At 34.8% G+C, this 26507-nt stretch overlaps 1 long non-coding RNA gene across 1 annotated transcript in view; it reads left to right on the top strand.

Annotated features, from left to right (window-relative positions):
- The window catches only part of LOC141491244 (uncharacterized), a 33788-nt gene extending 7649 nt beyond the window's left edge, over positions 1–26139 (top strand). The window contains exons 2-3 of the long non-coding RNA XR_012469537.1: positions 21797–21943; positions 25962–26139. This is a non-coding gene — a long non-coding RNA (uncharacterized LOC141491244). The remainder of the gene's footprint in view (positions 1–21796; positions 21944–25961) is intronic.
- The last annotated feature ends 368 nt before the right edge of the window (positions 26140–26507 follow it).

Genomic DNA, 26507 nt, shown 5'->3' with positions numbered 1-26507 from the left:
AGCTAGGAGCACCTGGGTCCAAATCCGGCCCCAGACACCTAAAGATCACCCTGCTATGTGGCCCCAGGCAGGCCATCCAGCCCTACTTGCCCTGCACCCTCCCCTAAATAATAATAACAAAAAATGTGCTTGAGTCTTTGTTCCAACTCCAACAACTCTGTCATGGGTGGATCTCATTCTTTCACAAAAGTTATTTCCATATTTTTCCACCATTGCCATTGCTGATCACAACTCCCTCCTTTCTTATTTCTCCACTACCATGTACTCTATTTTCTCTCTCCTTTCACTATGACTCTGCTGTAGGGTCGCTGAGTGGCACAGCAGACAGATCCCTGGTCCTGGGGCCAAGAAGCCCTGAGCCCCCATACCACCCCTTAGGCCCAGAATCCACCTGGCCCTATGGTCCTGGGCAGGCCTTCTATTCCCAGCCCCTTGCAAGAAGTAAGAAAGAAAATGTGTTATATCTGGCCACTCTCCTCCCATGGTCCATCCTCTCCTCCTTTATTCACATCTCCACCCCTTCCCCCTGCTCCCCCCTCCTTCTTACTCCAGATGTCTATACCCCATTGAGTATATTTGCTGTTTCCTCTCCTAGCCATCTCTGATGAGAGCAAAGTTTCCCTCATTCCCCCTTGCCTCCCCCCTTCCATATCATTGCAATAGCTCATTGTAATAAAAAAAAATCTTATGTGAAATATCTTGGACTATTCTTCCTCTCCTTTTCCTTTCTTCCATTCCATTTCCCTTTTTTTCTGTTGACTCCATTTTTACACCATATTTTATCTTCAAATTCAGCTTTCTCCTGTGCTTCAACTATAAAAGCTCTCTCTGCCTGCTCTATTAACTGAGAAGGTTCATATGAGTATTATCAGTGTCATTTTTCTATGCAGGAATACATGCAGTTCATCCTCATTAAGTCCCTCATATTTCCCCCCTCTCCTCCAATCTCCATGCTTCACCTGAGTCCTGTATCTGAAGATCAGCTCTGGCCATTCCAAAAGGAACCTTTGAAATTCCCCTGTTTCATTGAAAGTCCATCTTTTTCCCTGGAAGAGGACATTCAGCCTTACTGGGTAGTTCATTTTTGGCTGCATTCTAAGCTCTTTTGCCTTCTGGTATATTGTATTTGAAGCCCTACAAGCTTCCAATGTAGCTGCTGCTAAGTCCTGTGTGATCCTGACTGCAGCTCCATGATATTTGAACTGTGCCCTTCTGGCTGCTTATAATATTTTCTCTTTGACTAGGGAGTTCTGGAACTTGGCTATAATATTCCTAGGGGTTGGTTTTTTGGGATCTCTTTCTCTGGGGGATCGGTGGATTCTCTCCATTTCTATTTTGCCCTCTGCTTCTAGAATATCAGGGCAATTTTCCTGTAGTAATTCTTTGAAAATGATGTCAAGGCTCTTTTCCTGATCATGACTTTCAGGTATTCCAGTAATTTTTAAATTATCTTTCCTAAGTCTGTTTTCCATATCAGTTGTTTTTTCAATGAGATATTTCACATTTTCTTCTAATTTTTCATTTTTTTGGTTTTGAAGTATTGATTCCTGATTTCTGGTAAATTCATCAGTCTCCCTGAATTCTATTCTTTGTCTGAAGGATTTGTTCTCCTCAGAGGGTTTTCTTATCTCTTTCTCCATCTGGCCAATTTTGCTTTTTAAAGCATTCTTCTCCTCAATAACTTTTTGAACTGTTCTATCCATTTGACCTAAGCTGGTTTTTAGCATGCTATTTTCTTCAGCATTTTTTTGGATTTCCTTGACTAAGCTGCTGATTTCATTTTCATGTTTTTCCTGCATCTCTCTCCTTTCTTTTCCCAGTTTTTCTTCCAACTCCCTCATTTGATTTTCAAAGTCTTTTTTGAGCTCTATCATAGCCTGAGCCCAATTTCTGTTTTTCTTGGAGTCTTTAGATGCAGGAGCTTGTGCTTCCTCATCTTCAGACTATTTTGGTCCTTCTTGGGCTCATTTGCAAAATATTTCTCAATAGTCTTCTTTTTGTTTCTCTGCTTGCTCATTTTCCCAGCCTGGGCCTGGTTTGGGATGTTTCTTGAGCTTTCGGGACACTCCCACAAGGGTCTCAGTGTGTGTGGCTCTGTCCTCCCTCCAGGTCTATGAATGACCATAAGCTCCCCCCTCTGCCAAGGGGCTGATGTGTGTGTGTGGGGGGGCTGCTGTTCTTTGGGGGGGCCTAGACTGTGGTCAGGATCAGAATGTGGTCAGAGCCCCAGAGTCCTGTTTCAGGGGCAGAGGACAGAGCTAGGCTGTCTTTCTTCACTCCCCTCCCTCAGCTCAATGGGCTCATGCCCTGTGGGCTCCTGCTTACTGGCTCTGCCTGCTTCTGTTTCCTGGATCAGGGCTGGGGAAAGAAGATGCTGCTTGCTGTGTGCCCTGAGGGCTGGGCTCCACGTGCTTGCTGTGGCAGAGGTCCCCCACTGTTCCCCCACTTTGTGCCTGGTGCTCCTCGGGGTGCAGCTCAGGAGACTCCCCCCACTGCTGTGAGCTGAGACCCCCAGTGCCCTGGGGCTGCCTCCGGGAGGCTGAGGTTCTTTGGCTCTGGCAGGCTACCCCTCTGGCGGGCCGCCCCTCTAGCCCCGGGGTAGCAGAGCCCTTCTGCTTTTCTCCAGGTTACCTTGAGTAGGAGAACTGCCTCGCTGGGTCCCTTAGTGTGTTCTGTCTCTCGAAAGTTTAGTTAGAGTCCTTAGCTGATGAATTTTATCAGAGAGCTCTTAGGACTAGGTCACTTCTTGTTGCCATCTTGGCTCCCCCCCCCTTTAGAAAATTCTTGAAGCCATTATTGCTTTGTTTTTATTCAATTGTATTCTTTTCAGAGCTAATAAGAGATGATTAGTTATTATACTAAAATAAAAAAAAATCAAAGTACAAAGAAGGGATATGGAGAAATTACACCATATCATGTAGATTTCATACCAACAAAAAATATCAAGGGGAGACAGGGAAAATGTGAAATAAATTGGGCACTCAAAATAACTACTTGAAAAGATTTTCATTAGAAAAAAGAAACATGATATAGTCACATTATCTAGAAAAACTAAAGTGAAATTATTGGAAAACCTGTATTTTTCACATCACCAGGTCATGAAAATTTGTGGTGGTTTTTAATTCCCTTATCCTCTCACTCCCAATAATCAGTTAAAAAATTCTGTGGATTTTTTTCAAAATGTTTCACACATGATTTCATTCCTATTGCTACCACCTTGGTTTCATTAATTCCTTCTCTCTTAGAATATTGATGTCATTGGTCACTCATTCTCTTGCTCTTATATACCCTACTTATCATTTCCATTTAATTCCACTGCTCAAATAGATCGATGCTTTCATGAATTCCATCATCCTACAAGGATGCAGATTTCAAAAATCCATGCCTGTTTATCTTGCATGATTCTAATTCATATCCTTCTGTGAATTCATGATAGAAGTCCCACTTAACATAGTGCTGGAGGTTTTCCCTTGCTCCTAATATATATCTAAACATGCAACTTTTGTGATCAAATATTTTCTTGATTTTATATATATATATATATATATATATATATATATATTGTATATTAACTTCTTCAGAGTTCCTTATTAGGAATAAGTTTTGACCTATTCATATCCATATCCTTTTAATTCTCTCCCCTCCCCCCACCAGACTGTTTTATTCTGTTTTGCAGTCATATATAATAGTCCTGTTAGGATAATGGTTTTTTAAAGTTAGGCCTTAATTACTGAGGTAAGCTCAAGTTCATTAAAGTAACTTTGCTATTTATTGAAAGTAAACATGTCTATTTTCCTCCTTCCATTTAATTTCGGACTAAATTCGTCTTCAAACAGAAACTCATAATCAGAAAGAGAAGTTTAGATGCAAATATGCCATGATAAATATACTATATAGATATATCTTATATATGTATATATATATTGTTGATTTATATAATATACAAGTGAATATATTTATATATTCATACTACATGGACATATACAGGAATAGATATACCTATGTAAACATATACCTGATATATATATATATTTATATTTGCATATGCATGCATTTACATGAACCTGCACATGTAAGACAGACATGCATATATACACATGCACACACAAATATTTATACAAACACACACACATTCACATATTGTGATAGACAAGTTCTAAAGATCATCAATCTTAGCTGCAGTTTTTAATTTGGGCAATACATATTGTTCATCTACCTGTTTTTTGTGGTATAACAAACTCTTTTGAGTGCAGATTATTTCAGGAGACTATAATATTTTAGTGACTAATGCTTTAAAGCACAATGTCATCTGCAAATAAGAACATTTGGAGGACTATTCATAGGGAATGATGGAATATGGGAGTTGGAATGGATCTTGGAAGATATCTACTCCAATCCATACAGAATCAAGAAATCCCTATTATAGTATATTTCTCAATACATTGGTAGATTGGCTAGTCTGTTATTAATAGCATATTCAAAACCATTCTAGTATCATAGAACACTAAAGCTTGTGCTACACTGAAATTGTCATTAAGAATCTAGGCTCACTATTCAGTGGAATAGTGAATAAGTGGAATAAGGTAGGATCAGATTGGGACTTTGAAGAGTTAGCATCTTAGTCTTATGTGTTTTTTCCCCAAATGCTATGCTCTTACACAAAAACTTCTTTTTACTATATTAAATATAAATTCCTCTGTTTGACTTTCAAAGCTTCCTGTGATCTTTGACCCAGTTTTTCATTTCTAATCCTCTTGGCCAACCTTTTTTCTATTCAAGCCTATGCCCTCACAGACTTCAAAGCACATCATCCTTTGTGTACAGTGGATTTAAGAAAGGAGTTAAGAAAATCTGAGTTCATGGTCTTGGACACATACTTGATGAGTGACCCTGAGCAAGCCACTTCATCTTGTTTTAGTTTATTCAATTTTAAAATGGAGATAATAGTAGTACCCACTTTCCAGGGTTTGTTGTGAAGATTAAATAAGATATTTGGAAAATTTTAAGTATGTGCTTGGACTACAATAGTCACTATGTAAATGTTAGCTATTATTATTATTTTATTTTTATTTATTAATCATGCCTTTCCTTGTGTTATTCTTAGCTTTAAAGGTATTGCAAGCCTCATCTAAATCTTAATCATTCTGCATGATTTAATTTCATTTCTACAAGGTCTCTTGAAGATTTTATTGATTTTATAACCTCTATTGATTTCCAAATAATTTATAATTTCTATTAAATCCATTTAATACAATTACATAGTGTTTTATGTGGAACACTTATGACATAAATGTTAGTCACACCTAACCATAAGAATATTATATAGGCCTTATACATTATAAACTGTGTTCCACATAGCACCTAAAAGAGTGTTGAGTTTATAACATACAGGCATTAGATATTTGTTTATTGATTATAGCATTAGACTAAGGCCCATTTATCCAGAATTCAAACAAAAGAACCTTAAAAAACTAAGATATGTGCCGCTGCTAGGTGGCACAGTGGATAGAGCACCGACCCTGGAGTCAGGAGTACCTGAGTTCAAATCCAGCCTCAGTGACTTAATAATTACCTAGCTGCATGACCTTGGGCAAGCCACTTAACCCCATTGCCTTGTTAAAACCTAAAAACAAAACAAAACAATAAAAAAACTAAGCAATGAAAATTAAGGTTCATGACCTTTAGACATTATAAGATTCTGAAACATCGTCTCAATTATCTAAGGTGGAAAGTAATACATTTAATATAGTTTTAGTATTGAGTTATGGAAATTATCATATGATCTCTAAAATAATTCTCATTCAGACAGATTATTCAATTAACTTTAGCTTACCATTATCCAATCATTATGCATAACACAAAGAAAACTTAATAATTAAAAACACTTTACATGTCATAGGTATTTTGTTTCAGTTGGGGAATAGGAATTTCAGTTTAGAATGTCATCATTAGCTACCAAATCATAGAATATTCAGATGGAAATAAGTCAATATTCCATTTATCTAAGATGGTAAGATCACTGCATCTTAATAATATGATAGAGAGGTCCTCAGTTTCTTTGATTGCAAATTGGGGGTGATTATCTTTGTCATATTACTTCACAGGTGTAAGGGGAAAGCACTCTATAAATGTGAGTTATTATCTGTAAGAGGCACATGATAGCCAAAATAGCACTGTGCTTTTATTTCTTCTACCTAACAAAGTGATCTTTATCAAATGAAAGAATGAAAAGTATATCTTTAGTTATATTAAGCCTCTCACAAGGACCGAAGGATAAAAATGCAAAAAGGGGGTAAGGAATACATATAATCATGGAGCTAATATTTCAATAGGGAGACAACACATTTGTAGGAGTGATAGGGAAGGAAGAGTCCCAAGGAATGGACTTTATTCTAATGCTTTAATTAATAGACAAATAACAACTGGCTATCTGTTATAAACAGCCCTCTTCAGTGATTTGATATTATTCAGATGCATAGTATACTGTATAGTGCTTTTTCCTGAAAGGAGGGAGATACATTTATGTGTCATTTCTCTGGGTCTAGGATTAGTGATTACAAGTATTATTTTTATTTTTATTATGAATTTGACAAACATGACCATTTCATTATTTAAAGAATAAAATAGCCTAGCATATGAAATTATATTTTTAAAATAAGTTTTTAACTTAGCCTGCTAGGAAAAGTCACAATTTTACTTGTTTTTCAATAACCTATGATTTGCATACTCCAGTCTCTTTTTTTATTTAAGAGAAGAAATTGAGGCAATATTTAACTGACAAATTGCTACAAAAAATAGTCTACCACATGCTGCCTCTTCTTCTGCATCATTCAGTCCTCAATATTTTGCAATTCAAGTTTCAGTTATCTCTATTTTCTGATGTGGCTCTCTCAGATCATTAATGACTACTCAATAACTAAAACTATCCATGAAAAAACCTTCCCCCCTTTCCCCCTCCAATCCTCATTCTCATTATCCTCTCTGATTCATCTGGCACTCCTTATTTTCTAAGTTCAATATTGTTTTAATAAGAAGTACACTTTTAGAAATTGGCAAATTGTCAAGCTAAAGGTAATTCTTTAATCACAATATTCAGTTAAATAGAGTTTAATATACCCCATTCATTCTGGACAAACAATCTAGTACATATTTCTTGAATTAATCATAGCAGCAATGTTATCAAAATATTAAAAAGATAATTTATCCACAAAATTGAATTAATTCTAAATACACTTAAGTACAAACATTACAAGTCACAAGTTAGAGTTGGAATACAAATATGTCTATGTGATAGGAACTTATCTTTTAAAAGGGAAAAGAGAGGGTTTCTGACTCTCATGATTTTTTCCTATCAATCAGAATGCTCCTTTCCCAATCTCCTTATCTTTCCCTGACTTATATTCTTTGTTCAAATTCTTGCATTTGGTTTACTCTGACATATATCTCCTCCATTGCATCCACTTGATAAAGCTGCATTTCTAATAATAACTAACATTTATTTAGTGTCTTAAGTGTTTGCAAAGCACTTTATAAATATTGTTCCATCTTAGCCTTATAATAACCTTACAGGTTATTGTGATAGTTGCTTTTATTACCACAGTTTTACAAATGAGGAAACTGAAGTAGACAGAAGTAAAATGACTTTCTCAGATTCACACAGGTAGCAAGTATCTGAGAGTTGCTGTTGTTTTCCCTTCAGTCTTGAAGAAGACCAAGCTATTAGGAATGTGATGTTATGACTTGCAAGTGAATTGGGTTTAAGTAAAGGAGGCTATGCAAAGTCACCAACCTTATTTTCTCCTCCAGAGCCATGTGGGTCAAATGGCCAGATATGGATCAAGTCACATGTAGATGACCAAGGATTAAGGGGGAGACCTTTTACTTTTTAAGCTAAGGTGTTAAACATGTTAAGTTTGACTGAAACAAGGGACTGGTAAACCCAAAGATATCTTGCAAGGTTTCAGCAAGCAAAATTTACATTCCCTCCAGCAGAGCACCTGCTGGTAAGGGGAGAGAGAGAGAGAGAGAGAGAGAGAGAGAGAGAGAGAGAGAGAGAGAGAGAGAGAGAGAGATTATATTAAGTAAACAGAAGATGGATTATAGTTGCTCAGTCTATTATGCTTTTAGATTATATTAATTCATAATCTTATCAAGATCAAGTGATAGAAATGTTTCTTGTTTCTTTTTTTCTTTAAGTAGCTCATAGGCTCCTTTACTTTGGGAGTCAGGAGTTTTTTCAATCTATGAAATGAACTGGAGGAGATAAAGTAGGCAAAAGACCTTTCCTTAAACCTCAACTTTGCTTTTGTTATGTCTGTGACCCCAGACTAGTTATTTAATTTTTTTTTTGGGGGGGGCTCAGTTTCCTCAACTATAAAATAAGAAAGGTTTAAATCTATAATTCTATGTCTTCAAAGATTCTTTCCAGCTCCAAATTATTAATATAATATAAAATTGTGGGTATGCCATCACATATATTGGAGACAAAAATTCTGTATTTTAACCAACTTAAATCATTCTTGTGAGAGAATACCCTCTTTATTTAGAATTTTTGAAGTAATAGCTATAAAAAGAATTATAATTTTCTTCTGAGTTGTGATTGAGTCAGTGTAAAAATTGTCAATCTATTCTTATTTTTAATCAGTTATGCTTACTATAAAGGAAAACAGATAGAAGAGGCTTTCTTTGGAGACATTTCTTTGAAATGTTTGACTTCCTTTATTTCTTCGCCAGTTTTATGTGGTTGCTGTGATCCTGCTGTGTAACTGCCATCCATGAAAGATTATATTTTTGCAATAATAGTATTCTTATTTGGTGGGGTTTAGGAGATAAATTAGTTAGCAGACTAAAGCAAACTGGAATGAGCAGAGAGAAAAGAAGCAAAACATGGATAATTTCCTTGTAAAAAGAAGTTCTAATATCATCTCTAAGTAATCTATAATTGTAGAAGCAAGGTCCAAAAGCAGCAGTGTGTTTAAACTGTTAGTATCTGTGGTAAAACTGATAAGCACCTATTCAATGTGCTTTAATCCATCTCAGAAGTAAATGGATATGAAAAAGATTCAGGTTTCCTTGATGGAAGGACAAGTATCTACCTTCTCCTTGTCATCTAACAGCAGCTAGATTAGATAGAAAGGGATCAGGTATATAAAGGGATTAAGCTTGTGTTGTAAGGGAGGGAAAGGTTCTCTTGTTTTAATTTTGAGTGTTTCATTTCTATTTTGCTGTTTATGAAATGGTGGAACTATTAGAATGTCCCCTTTCCCAACTTTCTGTGAAAGGGAAGAATCAATCATAATAGGATCTTAGAATTATGTAGGAAACTAGATTATTTCCTTAGAGACCATCAAATCCAATGATCTCATTTTTGTTGCTATTGTTTGTCCTTCATTTTCAAAGAGGACCAAGACTCAGGGATGTGATGCTGTGACATGAATCACAAGCGATTGGGATTTAAGTGAAGGAGGGCTGTGCAAAGGCACCAACCTCACTTTCTCCTCTGTAGTTATCTGGGTCCAGTGGCAAAATACAAATCAGAATGACTAGAAATGGTCCCTGATACTATAGGAGACCTTAACCATTTTAAGTTAAGGCCTTAAACAAGTCTCTGTTTGACTGAAGTAACTCCTATTCAGTGATTAAGGAAGGTAAGAAAGAGAGAAGCAAAGAATGACCTTTTTTTTAGGGTTTTTTTTGCAAGGCAATGGGGTTAAGTGGCTTTCTCAAGGCCACCCAGCTAGGTAAATATTAAGTGTCTGAAGCTGGATTTGAACTCAGGTACTCCTGACTCCAGGGCCAGTGCTCTATCCACTGTGCTACCTAGCTGTCCCTGAATGGATTTTTTTGCAAAAAAAAAATCATTTTGGAAGAGGAAGACCTTCAGAGTTTATGACTATTTACTATTGCTATTTACATTCACCCTAAGCTTGTCAGGGTTCAAACAATGACAAAGTGGGGTTGGTCTGGGAGCTTGTTGGCCAATATATGATGAGAACCAGAGTGATTTGGGACTGGTAAACCGCAAGATATATGAAAGATTTCAATAACCAAAATTTACATTCCTATGGGAAGAGCAACCCATAGGTAAAGGTGTAATAAATTACAGTGAACAGAAGAAAATTAAAGGAAAGAAGGAAGGAAGGAAGGAAGGAAGGAAGGAAGGAAGGAAGGAAGGAAGGAAGGAAGGAAGGAAGGAAGGAAGGAAGGAAGGAAGGAAGGAAGAGCTGTGGTGGAGCAAAGGTAAATTTGAGAATCATCAGCATAGAGATGGTAATTAAATCCATGAGTGATGATAACATCACCAAGAGAAGTAGAAGAGAGAGTGAAGTACAGAAGGAATCATGCTTATAGGGCATGACTTGGATATAGATTTAGCATGAAGAGGTGCTAGTAGTATTGATAGAACTAGAACAGTCAAAAGCATCAGTTTCAAGGGGTGAGATGATTATTTCATTTTGGACTTGTTGAATTTGAATTTGAAGTAGAAGCAAATTCATTGAGGTAAAGATGTCATTTAGAAATGTGAGCCTGAAACTTGGGAGAGAATTTGAGACTAGAGATACTCATTTGGAAGTTACCAGCATAAAGGTAATATAGCAGCTGAACTTTTTATGATTAGTGGAGTTAGCAAAGGAAGAGAGTTAAGTCAGAAAATCCATGGGGGCAGATAGAACTTTGGAGCATGGGTTTAGTTGGGAAATGAGAGGAAGCAAAGGGATCAATAAAAGGGGCAGAAAACTGTCTGAGAGAGCAAAATGAGAATTCAGAGAGTAAAGAGTCACAAGAGATAAAGGAGAAAATTTGAAGGAAATGACGTGTAAAAAAACAAATCAAAAAGGATTAGAAGACTGAGAAAAATGATATTGGTTTTTCCAAGTGGGAGGCCATTCTTGGTATATTCAGTAAATATATTTTCCTTACATTATCTAGCAATGCTCAGTAGCTTGGGAGTAGAATTGAAGAAAGCAGACAGAACAGATTAACAAGCTGAATTTGGAGAAAGGGGAAATATGTGATGTCTCTTAAGTGTTGACAAATCAGGATGGTTCAGATAAAATTGACCATTACAGAAGAGGAGCCAGGAATAGATAATGAGCATTTATATTTTATATTATGTTACAGCACTTTCCTCATGACCTTCTAAAATTGGTAGTGTGTACAGATGGATGTCAAAAAGGTTAAGTAGTTATTCAGGATTTGAACACAGCTTTATTTTGACTCTATGTGCAGCACCATTTTCACCATTCTAGGCTGCCTTCTAATAGGTAGGAGTTAAGGGGAAATGAAGTTGAAAGCAGGTTTAGTAAAACAGATAAGATAGAAAATGTATGTTACATATATGACCCTAGTTAAGACACTCAACCTTTCTTGACCTTAGTCCCTTGACTTGAGCACATTTGGTTAAGGACTTAGGCTTCATCTAATACATGATAGGAGATGTGAATTTTCTAATAGAAAGTTCTTTGTTTAGAATCAGCATTTGTTCCCTTATAACTTTACTGGTCTTGGTTTTGCCTTTTGTTACATTATAGACTAGCACTGATCTCAGGTTTATTGAACATTATGCTTCACACAGTATATGTTCCAGACCAGCTGGCTGACTTTACAGTTCCCCATCCATTCCATCTTTCTTCTCTGTGATTTTGCACAGGCTGTCTGTCCCCCATGCCTGAAATACTTTCCCTATTTACTTTCACTTCCCATCAGAGCTCAGCTCAAGTGTTACATCCCACAGAAGTCTATGATGATTTCTTAATTTCTAGTGCTGGTGCTAATCTAGATCTCCTACTGCTAGTGCTAGAATAGGTTTTGAATATGGTTTGGGGTTTTTTTTTGTTTTTTGTTTATTATCTATCTACATGTTGTTTCCCCTTATAGAATGTAAGATCCTTGAGGACGGGAATTGGTTGCACATAGTGGGAGTTTAATGATTACTTGATGATAAGAGATTGAATTTAGCATCAGGGCAACTTGAATTTTTCTCTAGATAGTGAAATTCATGCATTTTTTCCCCTCTGATCTTACCTAAAGCAGAGATATTATTTTGTTACTTTTTTGCTCAAATGTTGCAGTAAATCACCATTGTTGTTGTTTGACTTCCATCCAATGACATCATGAGGATGATATTTTGGTTCACAATTAGAACTGGATTAAAGTGTGTCAGGATTGTATGAAGTCATCAGCCTTGTTCTCTCCTCCAGAGTCATTCAGAATTGAGTGATGTAGGTCAGGACAAATGATGATGATGATGATGACCCTTCTCAAAATACTAGGAGCATCAGGTGTTTTACTCCTCAATGTCAGGGCTTCAATTCACTGCAAAGTATTGAGATCTTCCCACAATTCCTCTGGAGTCCCCACTAGGTACAGGGGGCTTCTTGCAAGCCATTTCTCTCACTTTGACATTAAATTTCTATTGGTTTCCTTACTAGTCTCTAGCCAGCTCAGTTTGGCTCTGGCTATCCATAGGTTAGAAGTGGGTTCAGTCTGACACCCTGCATATAAAGTTCACCAATGCTTGTAGGATCAAATACAAATTCACCTGTCATTTAAAGCCCTTCACAGTTTGACACAGTTTCTCACTTGTGTGTCTCAAATTCTTCATCTCTTCATCGTTGCCTCTTCTGGTCTCCCTTCTATCCCAATGCTCCCTTCCTATATGAGGCCCTTCCTCATCTTCCCTGTTGTTATTCTACTTCTACATCCCTCTTTGTATGCTTTTCAGAAATTATATATTTGTATACATTTTGTATCCTCCTAGATGAGCTCAATGAGGAATGGGGTGGTTTCTTTATTGTTCTGACACACCCTCCTACTCCCCACTTAGTCCCTGGAACAGAACTATGTAACAAGGAAGATAATTTGCAAATGCTTATTGGCTTGAATAGATCTTTTCAAAACTTCCAGAACATATCAACTTTTTTTTAACATTCATATGTTGCAGTATTTCTATTTGCCCATGAATCTTCACTTACCTTCTTCACTGTGGTTAATCTTCTAGTTGTCACATTCAAAAACCTACTAACATTACTTTCTGGAATAAGTAATAATTTAAAGAGTTTAATAGATCTACAGGCTTAATCATACTTTTCTGTGAGTCAGTGCTAGCAATCATCCACAAAATGATTAGGAACCATACCCACCTCTGGATTCCAGAAAAGGATTATGAGGATATTGCTAGGATCCACAGCTTATTTGGAATCTAAAAGGATAATTTAGCTAGGCTAATCATGAAATGTCTTCTTTTGATACTAAGGATGATAGAAGGAAAAATAATCATCCATTTATGAGCATGAAGAAGGAACTCAAGGGCTTGACAAATTAGAAAGCTTTGTGATAGAATGTGAATCCTTGAGAGAATGAAATTTTCATATAGACTTCATTTATATAATGAAAATATTTACATATTTGTGTGTGTATATATAGATATGTAGGCAGATAGCTATAAACAGAGATACCTAGCTAACTAGATATGCCATGCCTTATTTAGAAAAATTTTAAAAATCGAATTGGCTAGTCCTAATTAGCTAGTCCTAATTAGCTAGTCCTAATAACATCCTATTTTGTTTTACATGTTACCATAGCTAAAACTCACCTATTTTTTAATCAGAAAATCAATGATTTCTTCATTACTTCCAGGGAGAAGGATTTCACTGGTATGGGCACTCCTTTCACCAAGATATATTCTCTAACCTGTTATCAGATGGTCTTTGTGAATTGCTTTGGTCAGTTGAATTCATTACCTAACAAATAAAATTTTGGTGATGAGTCTTTCTATATTTAGTTAGGTTGTTTTTTAATATATATTTGTGTTCATGTTAAAGTCCCATAAGATGTCAAATTGCTGAGTACTAGATATTTCATTTTTTGTCTTCCTAACTCTAGTGTCTAGCTTTGTAGAGTCTGCTAGAGTTTGTACTCTCCTGGAATAGACTTTGAAGTTGAGGTGATCCCATGATTAGGCATCAGAGTAGGACTTTAGGGCAGAGAATTTAGTGTTGAAAGATGCTTGGTTCATAAATAGGCTTTGAGTATATGTGGGGGGAATAAATGTCTATTATTGACTTCATCACTTCATTACAATGTCTAGTACTGACTTCATCACTTATTTTCCAACCTTATCTTAGAAAAGATGCAATAAGTTTAATTCTACCATGCTAAGATCTTTTGAGAAATTTATCCATTATTTTTAAAAAGACTTGAAAAACATAAAAATAACAGACTAAGCATATAGAACAGATGGTCACTTTGTCTTAAAGTCTTATGGGAGAAACATTTTGCACCCCTTTAGGGTTCATTTTTAGCTGCAACTAATATGTAGATATTTAATTTAAAATAGAGCTTAATAAGCTCCTTTTCCAAACACAAATTTCAAACTAACCCCATCCAAAAAGGACCCAAGTTCTTGTAGAGAAACTGGCCTTATTTTTATTATAACAGCTAATATTTATGTGATGATTTAAGTTCCACAAATCATTGTACATATATTAACTTATTTTATGCTCACAATAACTATATGAGCTAGGTGCTATTATCATCCATATTTTACAGAAGAGAAAACACAGGATGAGAGAGGTTACTTCACCCAGGGTAAAACAACTATTACATCTCTGAGGCAGAATCTGAATTCTGGCCTTCCTAAGGACAGTTCTCCTCTCTATCCACTATACCTCCTAGCTGCCTCAACATCCCATGAATATGATAAGCTTAGTTGCTTTATAATAGGTAACAAATTATCTCCATTTTTTTTACCCTTTGATTGGAGCTTTTTGATTTGTTTTGTTTTAGTCTGCTCTATGATTTCACTGTTTTACAGTATTCCATTGTCCAACTTATGCATAGTTTATAACCTAAAAGCAAGGGTCATTAACCTGAGGTCTACTGACCCCAGAAAGGCTGCATGGAGATTTCAGGGAATCTATGGACTTATAGCTTTATTTTTACATTTTATTTGGTTTCTTTTGTAATCCTATATATTTTATGCTTTGAAAAACATTATTCCCAAAAGGGATCCTGAAGTTTCAAGAGCAATCTTGCCAAAAACACAAAAAAAGGAAAGGACCTTAGTCTTAAAGACTTGTTTGGGGTTACTGAGAGGTTTAGTGACTAAAACAGAAAATTATCAGTAAAAACAAAACAAAACAAAACAAAACAAAACAAAAACTCAAAACAACTGTTTCCTGAAGCAGTGACTGTGAGAGTTTGAGGAAGGACTGATTCTGAGGTCTAAATGATCATCTCCAAGTGGTGGTTAACAACAAATCTTTGTAATTCAGAGTTGATCCAAAGGGGATCATAAGTAAGAGCTGTATGAGGAACAGCAGAGCTACACCAATCTTTATCACAGTTCATGGAGAATTACCCTCCATTTAATATTGCTTGATTTATCAGCCAGGACATTCCCCCCGCTCCAGAGCAACCTGGGAAAGGGAGGTGGATTTATATCTAAAATCTTTGTTCCATGATGAGCTTCTGAGGAACTGCTCCCTTCCGTCTTCCATGGTGTTGGTTAGATACTTTTGCCTCCTTCAAAGGGAAAGAAAACAAACTCTCGTCCAATGACAGTATGACTTGATTCTTCTAGCCTTCACTGGGGAGGAGTTGTTATACTGGTAGCATCTTACATGCCATTGGTTATTCTTTTTTCCACAAGGCTGGGATTGTTGCTGTTAACCAATCTGCTATCTGCTGCTGCTGAGACCTACATCTCTATCTACTGTTCCCTATACTAGTAACTTTTACCATTTGTCCCTGAGCTTTTCTGCAGAATATTGCTATAGTTCTGAACACTACCAGTATGACTGGAACCTTACTCTACTCCATTATGGCATGTCTGACTCTGTCTTCCTTTGCAGAAGGTGTAAAATCTTTTTAACTTCTCTCTTTTCTCAATTCTCATCTTTCTTGACCTTTCTTCTACATTTGACACTATTGATTAATTTCTTCCAGTGGATGGTCTTTCCTCTTCACTTCTCTATCTTCTCCCTACCTATCTGAACATTTCAATTTCCTTTGCTTATTCTTTATCATAACTTCTTGAATCTCAAGATTCTGTCCTGGCCTCACTCCTTTCTCCTTTTTTCCCCCTGTACTTTCTTATCTCATCAACCATACATGGATACTAATCTGTATATATTTTATATGTGTTTGTGTTTTGTCTCTCCCAAGGTATAGAATTATATTTTAAAGAAAGATGTATTTGTGTGTGTGGGTGTGTATGGGGGTATCTGCCTGTCTTTGAATATCCAGGATTTATAGTGTCTAGTACATAGTAAAGGATTAATAAATGTTTGATGATTGATTTAGAGATGATTCCCAAACTGAACCAACTCTATCATGGTGCCTTTCTCTGGTTAGATCACCTTCTTTACTTAATCTTCACATTAGGGAAAAGGAAAAGAGAGGATGAAAGAAGAGTTTCTGCTTACCAAATGATTGTCATTTCCTGATTTTCATAGATTCATTTAGTTTAGTCCAATCCCCTTTTTTTACTTTTTTTTATTTTTATTTTTTAGATTTTTTCCAAGGCAAATGGGGTTAAGTGGCTTGCCCAAGGCCACACAGCTAGGTAATTATTAAGTGTCTGAGACTGGATTTGAACCCAGGTACTCCTGACTCCAGGGCCGGTGCTTTATCCACTACGCCACCTAGCCACCTCAATCCCCCTTTTTTAATAATTGAGGATACAGATCCAGAGGAGATAAACATTTTTTCAAGGTCAGCCTACAAATAAGTCACATAGATTAATGTTTTTTACAATTAGAACCATTTTATGTGCTTTATTAGCAACAGAATAATTATTTTGTTGAAAAATTTCCAAATAGCTAACAATAAATTTTCTTTTAAATAGAATATCATTAAGGATCCAGAAAGATAAGTTTTAAAATAGACCTTCTTTTAGGAGAAGAAAATGCATTGTGAAAAAGTTACATTTAAAATTAATTGATAGAATATATTTTGTGAATAAATATTGATATTAAGCATAAAATATTAAAGTTTATTGTTTATAGATTTTTTCTCTTTATTTTTGGTATATTGCTTTCATAGAGTTGCAATACAAAATTAGTGGGCATTATAACATTAGGAAAAAATGGGTCGAATATACCAGCCGTATTGACCATGATTCATTGTTATCATTCACATGCCCAAAATTATTTATTGAATATATATAGTTCTTGACAATATATTAAGTAGCTATCAATTTATATATGCTTCCAGGGCTTAATTAAATATATATATATATATATACTTACATAATATTCACAAGCAAAATAGAAAAGATACAGATGTTATGTTTACTTTCACAATCCATTCCAAACTCATATACACACATTTGTCCCAGTCACTCCAATTCCCCTAATTTTCTTGTCAAAGGGAGATGGAGAGACGAATTTATTCAAACATCTGGGTCCTGAGCTTTTGCCAACCCTTGGCAACCTTCATTAATCTTTGAGATTCACACCTCTATTTGCTAAATGGCAATGACTCACCCATATTTGTACAGCTGGCAGAGTTAACTGGAATCTATGGCAGCGGGTTTTTTTTTCTTAGTAACTCTTCCTGTTCCTGAAAAGGGGCCCTTAAATGGAAGATTCCTTTAAGCAAAGCACTGGATATATAAAATTTCCCTTTATGAGAAAGGGAAAGATAAGATGCAGAAAAGCATTGGTAATCAAATTGTTGATAAATACATTTAGGAATTCCATATAGTGTTTTTTCTATTCAAGTTTCAAATGTGAGATTTATACATTTGGTGTCAATTTAGCTCAATCCATCTGTATCAACAAACATTTATTTCACACTCAGGGCAAGATAAAAACAAAGTTATAACCAGTAGCTTTTCTGACTTTCTCAAATAATTTAAAAATTTTCAGTGTGAATGTTTATAACCCAGAAAGCATCAAATACTCCAAATAAGGGCTCAATTATTGTTCAGTATATTGCCTACACTAGGGATCAGCAAACCAGATTAGGAACCCCAGTTCTAGTTCAATCACTTCATTTTACATATAACAAAGTAAGCCCCAGAGAAAGGTGGTGATTCTCCATACAGTTAATGAGAAGTACTACTGAGATTTGAACCTACATCTTCTAAATTTCATCATTCTGAAGAATTTTGTTATATAGTTTTAAGTTAAACATGATGAAGTTGAAGAAAATTAATGAATTTTAGATATATCATGATAAAGGAAGTGAAAGGACTTGTGAATAAACTTATGTAGAGGAGAAATGCTTAAAGTCACTTCAAGTTTGTAGGCAGCACAGAAAAGGGCTTAATATAAAAAAAAAAGCCTATGTTTTAAAAACCTCAACTGCCTCAAAGATGAGAAATCTTAGAAAATAATGGGAAGGATTTAGATGCAGAAACAACAAAAGATATTTTTTCATATTGAATCCTAGTTATTATCATATAATCCAAATGGAATACCTTTTAGGTAAGGGTATCAGAAGTAAATGGTTAGATATAATTGCTATCTATATAAAGTCCTCAAAACTGTGATAACACATAATTTTCAAGGGGGTTTAAGTAGAGGAAAAAAATTCCTTAAATAGGTGTTTCTGTGATTTGATAAAAGAAGGACCCAGGAAAAGAAGCACCATAAGAAAGGAATCAAAAGGTAATATATTAATCTGAAAAAAATTCTAATGCTTAAGATCTCAAGATTCAAGAGGTAAAAAAGAAGAAAAACGTCTATAGTATGATATGCAGCTTAAAAAGGTCAAGGAGAATGATAGTTGAGGGGTTTTTGAACTGGGTTAGCAGAATGATGGAGAGATTTGGTATAAATGTACTTTTATTGAACAGTAAAATGGAAATCAATGCAAACACAAATTTTAGTTATTTAAAATATGGAATGGTAAAGTGGATAGAGAACAGATTTTAGCAGTCAGAAAATTCTGGACAATATACTAATAATGTAACTGAATAAGTCACTTAACCACTTAGTGATAAAGGGGTCCATAGGACTAAATTGCAGAGGAGGAATATATCTACTACATTTGTAGAACTTCCTCATTGGAATCTCCCTCTACTGATGAAACCAGTTTCTCACAGCAAATATATTTTCTCCTTAGTCTCACATGAGCTGTTTCCAAGGATTTCAAATAACACTTTCCATTTGAAGAGTGACTTATTCTTGAAAAACTATCTCATGTGGTAAACATAGAGATTTTTATCCTATTTTACAAATGAACAGGTTAAAAAGTGACTTACCCAAGATTTCAGAATTAGTAAGTAGTGAACTTGGTACAAGAATACAGATTTTCTGTTTCCCAGCTTCCTGCTACATATTCTAGTACATATTCTAGATGCACTTGGTGTACATATAATCTGACTGCCTAGCTACCACTTCTAAGCTTTAGGTCAATTTTTATTAATTAGTATCAAAAAGCTATTGAAAGTCATATTTAGCAAACTATACTGATCAATCATGGTGGGTTAGATAAGGAACTCTTTGGAAACAGGAAAAAACAGTTGGCAATCAAATATGTAAATATGATAAGGTTACAGTAAGGCTAAAATCAATTGTAGGAATTATCAGTATGATCAGCTTCCCTTGGATACTTAAGTATTCCAATTGATATTTTTCAGTTGAGAAATAGGTCAGATGCAGTGGCTATATTGACTCAACAAATTTTATTGTGGAGAAGTATGTTTCCTTGTGCTAAAGAAAATCTTAACAAGTGCCTAACTTTGATTGTATTTTGATTCTTTTATTTCTTGCCTCAGTTTAGCCCTCTATATGAATGTATACAGTTGGTTCATACACATCCAAGACGCTATTAATTAAAGTCTCTTTCTCCTCCTTCTTAGTTTTGCTATTGCTCAGGTTACTACTTCACTGTTTGTTAAAGTCTTTCCCAGAAGGTCAAAAGAGATCAAAGCCTAAGCTAGAGGCCAAATTAGCTTGGTATGGTGATTGTGTTCATTGTTCTGGTAAAAAGATTTGAGTGGGAAACTAATATGAATGAATAAATGGATAACTTGGAAGTGTTTGAGCTCAAGAATTTTATGTTCCAAAAATGACATGACCTTTCAAGATAAAGTTGTAGCATGGTAATAACGAATTCTTTCTCCTTCTCCCTCATTATCTATCTTCCTCACCCCCACCTCCAACAAATCATAGTTGAAGAAGGACAAAGCTATTTTAAGGATCTCTCATTTTATTATCCCTCTCCAATTTTTAATTAATAGTTAATTAGAAAAGGCAATATGACCAGGGTCCTCATGTTTTGGTGCAGCTCTAGAGCAGCTGTTTTTAGTTATGCTCCAGGATTTTTCTCCATATTGTGTGTAAATTCTTGTGGGTTTTCCTATAAGGTTCTGCATTTAAACATGGGGACTTCAAGAAAATGCTTGAAAAGGAATCCCAAATTAAGGCTACCAGATGTCGTTTTCTCCATCTCTACTCTGATAAATCAGGGAACTGCCTAATTTGAATATTTTACATATATTTGCATATTCATTTCAAGAATCCCTAACTCCAATTATGTAAAATAAAATTAATTAGCACAACTGACTGCAAAGTTCAACCTTATTATTTGGGCCATAAATGACAGCCAAGAAATACCTGAAACATTTTTTTAAAGAAAGCTTTTATTTATTTTGAATTTTACAATTTTCCCCTAATCTTGCTTCCCTCTCCCCACCCCCCACAGAAAGCAGTCTATTAGTCTTCATATTGTTTCCATGGTATGCACTGCTCTTAGTTGAAAACCAATTAACTTAACCACATCTGGGATTAGTAAGTATATTTACATACACATGAATGAATGCAGTTGGTATAAGATTCTCCCACTCCCACCTAGATGAAAATTTATACCATACAGATAACCCCCCCATTTCAAATTTTTTTAATTCCTTTTTTTTCACCTATGCTACTGTCCTCCAACTCTTTCCCCTCTCAACTGAAGATTTCAATTCATATTTTACTGAAAAAAATGAGGCACTTTTCTTTCTAGGCTCTTTCCTTTTCCATGTATGGTCCATTCATCACCTATATAGAAATGTAAACTAACCCCCTCATGATGTCCCTGTTGCTCTAATTCATACCCATTCCCATAGCAACAGGACAGTAGAAGAGGATAAAAACAAGAGATAAAAGAGTCAAAGATTTAAGAAACAGAGTTTGAAGTTTTAAGATACAAATGCAAACAGCCATTCCTAACTTCTCTATTAGTTGGTGAATAGGATGTCAAATAAAAGAGATGACATTCTCCCCCACCCCCATGGACTCATAGCTGGTAGACTAGACTATCTGACAAGGATATGTTACCTCAGGTGATTTCCTCAAATTTGACAGCCAAATAGGGACTATCACTAAGAATTGGAAACATCTGGGAGTAAACTCTCTTAGTTGTAAGCCTATGGGCTAATCAGGAAACTTTATGGATTATTCTTTTGAGTGGACCCCAACTAGATGAACAAAAAGGTATCTAAAGTAGGCTTGCTTCAGTTGGGTCCTGTGAACTTTTTAAAACATGCTTTTGATAACTGCTTTCCAATATAATTTATAGTCTTTGTAATTTTATCTTTTATGAATTTCAAAATGTTTTTTCCTGAGATGGATTCAAAGGTCTCCCTAGATTACCAAACTGGTCTGTGATGCACAAAAACTTAAGAACCTACTTCTGATCTTGAATTACTTAAGAATCGACTTCTAATCTTAATATGCACTGTTCTTCAATATCCAGGGCCAATACTTGAAGGCTAGGTTGAACTTATCTCATTGGTTTTATAAACTAAAAGCAATTTTGACCTATTTACACAGTGCCATTGTTCTCTTTTCTTTCCCAGGGTGTTTAATCGTTTTAGCTGACCAAAGTTAATTTCAGCATGCTTAAAAGGAAACAGAGTTCTAGGGTGGAAGCCCAACCAGTTACAGACTTTGGTCCTGATGAATCTTTGTCTGATAATGCAGATATACTGTGGATTAACAAACCAGTAAGTTGTATTTTGTTTTGTGGTTTATGTTTTTTTCAAATAAAAAAAAGGTTCATTTGATTTTCATGGTAATGGAAGAAAGATGTGATGCCAATAATCCAAGAAAGTGAGAATTTATAATTAATTGAGAATATTGGTATGTCTCAAAATCTGAAAATTCACAATTCATATATAATTTTTTCAAAAAGAACTCTGAATATTCTACCTAGGAAGAATTAGATTATTAAAAGTATTCTTTCTGTAGCAGTGATACCATCAGCCAAAAATGAACTGCCCTCTCAATAAAATCATTCACTCAGTAAACATTTACGAAGTGCCTACTATCTGCCAGGCACTGCTAAGTGCTGGGGGAATAAAATAAGATCAAAGACAGTTCCTGCCCTCAAGGAGCTTACAATCTAATGAGGGAAACAACATGCAAACATACATACATACATATATACATATATTATAAAAATATATATTTATAATATATGAAAAAACCTTTGAATGCAGGGGAAATAATTAAAAGAGGGAAAGCATTGGAATTAAGATGATTCCAGACTTCTTTCTGAAGAAGGTGGGGTTTCATTTGGGATTTAACAGAAGCAAGGGAGATTAGTAGTCAGAGCAGATGAAGGTTCAGAGCATTGCAAGCATAGAAAGTTTATTCACTTTATTATATATTTTTTATTAGTACATTTCCTGAACTGTGACAGATGATTAAATATTTTAGGTCCAGAGGTCCCTCCCTACACTGTAGAATTCATAGCAGAATAAAAATTAATAAAATAAAACATAGCAACATCAAAGCATAAAGTAACCAACTTAATCATGTTGCTAAGAATGTGAATGTAAAATGTATGTGTATAAATTAATAATATGAATAATATGCCATGTTTGATGGCAGAAGTATCTCAGAACCAGAAAAAAGTTAAAAATAAATTTGACATTTAAGATGAATGATTATATGGATATCAGTAATTATAGTAATAAAGTATTTTGAAGTAGTGGGATAAAAGAGCTATCTTATGGAAGTGAAAGCGTTCTTTTGAACCTCTTTTATGTATATCACAATAGAAGTTCCAAATAACATATATTAGTAAGCGAATGAGTGAGGATTCTAAAACTAGGACTATTTCCATTGTACAACACTAGTGGCAGCTTGGTTACTTGGTGCCTTTAATTGGGAGATCTATATTACACTGTATTCATAAACTGCTCTAGGCTGAAATATTTCTGGACTCCTAAGGAAGAAAGCAGCCCTTCAAATATTGGTGACTTATCCTGTATGAACACAGTCACTATTATTTTCTTCTTGCAAATATTATATTAGAAAAATATTATAAATCATAACCCACTCACTAACTTGTCAGTATCTGAGATTCCTCAAAGTTCTGACAAGCAGTTTTATTTTTACATGGGGTGTTATTTTATTCAATTTCAATGTCAGCAAATTGCCAGACCAAGATTGGTTTTTCTCAGTGAGAGTAACATTGAAAATGAAAACACTTTATGAAAATAAACTAATTTGTAAATGTTATGTTAAAAGCCATAACTGAGTTCTGTTTTCTTCATTTTGTTGAAATGATACATTTACTAATTCTTTGAATGCAGTTAATATTCATTATTAGGTACTTGAAATGTCTCAAGAGAATGAATTTGAGTCTTAAATACATTATTATCTATCAATCTATCTTTCTGTGTATCATCTGTAAAATCTGTTGATTTTTCTTTATTTTGAGTTAAAGATTTACTTTTTTTCTTTGAATCTTTTTTGTTTGTGTTTTAAAGATTTTATTTATTGAGGTTTACACTTTTTCCCCTAATCCTACTTCCTCCCCCTAGGCCCCACAGAAGACAATTTGCCAGTCTTTACATTGTCTCCATTGATCCAAATTGAATGTGATGAGAGAGAAAACATACCCTTAAGGAAGAAACATAAAGTAAAAGAGATAGCAAGATCAGACAATAAGAGATCAGTTTTTTTCTAAATTAAAGTTAATAGTCCTTGTTCTTTGTTCAAACTCCGTAGTTCTTTCTCTGAATATCTTTCAATCTTTTAATTCTAAAGTCAGTAATGAGAGTATTATAACTCTTAGCTTGCATTTTTTAAAGGGACCATGAGCATAGAGTAGGACTACCCAGCTTTTTGGGACTGTGTCTATGGCTTTCCCTATGAACAAGTAGGAAAGGAATCCCTAGCCTAGCACTGCTCAAATGCAACAATATAATGTGTCTCCTAAAGGCAGCCAAAAGAGTCATTCTTCCCTTGACTCAGGAGAAGGGATGTAACTGGGAAAAAGGGTTGATGCTTCTTATCTAATTCTTGAGCTAAGGTGAGGATCAAGATTATTTTATTTCTTTGGATATTTGTAGATGAGATTGGATTTGGAAACACATTATGCTTTTCTAAAAAGGACATTTTTGATTACAAGAACTGAAAAAAAGCTTTTGTTTAAACAAAACTTATAGACAAAATTAGAAGAAAAACAAGAAACTGGGAAAAATACAGAAAATTTGTCTGATAAAGGCCTCATTTCTCAGATATAGAGGGATCTAAGACAAATTTCTAAAAATAAGAGCCATTCCCAATCGATAAATGGTCAAAGGATATAAATAAGATGGTTTCAGAAGAAGAAATCAAACTTATAGATGAAAAAATTCTCCAAGTCACTACTGATTATAGAAATGCAAATTAAAATAACTGAGATGCCATCTCACAAGTATCAGATTGGCTAAGATGACAGGGAAGGAAAATGACAAATATTGGAGGGGATGGGGAAAATTAGAATACTAATGTACTGTCAGTGGAGTTTACTGGTCCAATCATTCTAGATATCAGAACTATCTCCAAAGGGATATAAAACTATGAATACCCTTTGACCCAGCAATATTAATAGTAGGTTTATATCCCCAAAAATGCAAAAAGAGGGATAACCTCTGTGTACAAAACTATTTACAACAGCTCTTTTTTGTGGTGGCAAAGGATTAGAAATTGAGGGAATGCCCATCAGTTGGAGAATGACTAAACCAATTGTGGTAAAATACTATTATGCTATAAGAAAGAATAAAAGGGATGTTTTCTGAAAAATCTGGGAAGACTTAGAACTGATACAAAGTTAAGTGAACAGAACCTGGAGAAGTTTGGACACTGTTGTATCACTGTGCAATATTATATCAGTGATCACCTATGAAAGACTTAGCTATTCTGATCAAGACAATCATCCAAGAAAATTCCAAAGGATTCATAATGAAAAATGCTATCTACCATCAGAGAAAGAGAACTGAATGCATTTAAAAGCACACTTTTCTTACTTTCTCTACTTTTCCTGTTTTTTTTTTGGTCTGTTTTCTTTTGAAATATGATAATGAAAGTGTTTTACATGACTTCATATGTATAATCAATATCAAATTGCTTGCTCTCAAGCTAGAAGGTATATAGGAAGGAAGAAGAGAATTTGGAGATTAATTTTTTCATGTAATTGGGAAATATTTAAGGAAAAATGCAGTATATTAGAAAAATACTATAAAAATGCTTGATATGCCAATAAAACATTGTATGGAAAGGAATAGCAATAGAATCAATAGCATCTATATGATATTTTATAGTTTACAAAGTACTTTACATATGTTATTTGATCCTTGCAACAACTCTGTGAGGGAGGAACTCATACCCATTTTACAGATGAGGAAACAGAGACTAAGAGATGATGAATGTCTTGCTCAGGGTCACACATTTAGTAATAGTCTGAAGCAATATTTGAACTTGTATTTTTATCTCCAAATGCAATACATTATTTACTGTGTCAACAGAATACACTTGCAAAGTGTCATATATTATTGTGAAAAATTACTAAAAAGGCAAAAGAAAAAATTTAACTCTATTTCCCCTATATAATAATGAGACAATGTGCAATCTGGCAAATTTGGAATTTGTCTCTTTTCACATATGTCACTTTTTAAATGTGAGTTTCAAACACTGACTAATACATCATATGATGAAGTCAAATTAATCATTTTACTGATTTCTTTTCAGTGGGTTCATTCTTTGCTGCGCATCTGTGCCATCATCAGTGTCATTTCAGTTTGTATGAATACCCCAAAGACATTTGAACACTATCCCCCTCTCCAGTACGTCACCTTTACCCTGGATACTCTGTTGATGTTTCTCTACACTGCGGAGATGATAGCAAAAATGCATATTCGTGGCATAGTTAAGGTGAGCTTTTCAATTAAAAAAATAACACACAAAAGACATTGTCATCTGAATGGTGAAGCTTAATAGTCTTAGTATATTTGATTTAGTAAAACAAAACAAACTAGCAAAAGCTTAATTTCATGTAGTTTATTTTTCTTGCCAAATTCCTTGGAGTAAAATAATATGATTACTGAGCTTTAGTAAAAATAGAATTGTAAAATGAAAATAGAAATTATGTAAAGTGAATGTGGCTTTGGGATAATTGTTGGGGGAAGAGAAAGCTGTGGATGAAGGACAGTCATTTAGCCAGAGAGAGACAGGATTTGAGGGAAAACATCAGCAGACTGAGTTACTTTCAACATCTGGAAAGAGATTAAAAAGGAG

This window comes from Macrotis lagotis, chromosome 6 (genome assembly GCF_037893015.1).
Source record: "Macrotis lagotis isolate mMagLag1 chromosome 6, bilby.v1.9.chrom.fasta, whole genome shotgun sequence".
Lineage (NCBI taxonomy): Eukaryota > Metazoa > Chordata > Mammalia > Peramelemorphia > Peramelidae > Macrotis > Macrotis lagotis.
Note: the sequence above shows the minus strand (reverse complement) of the source record. Positions and strands in the feature narration are given on the sequence as shown.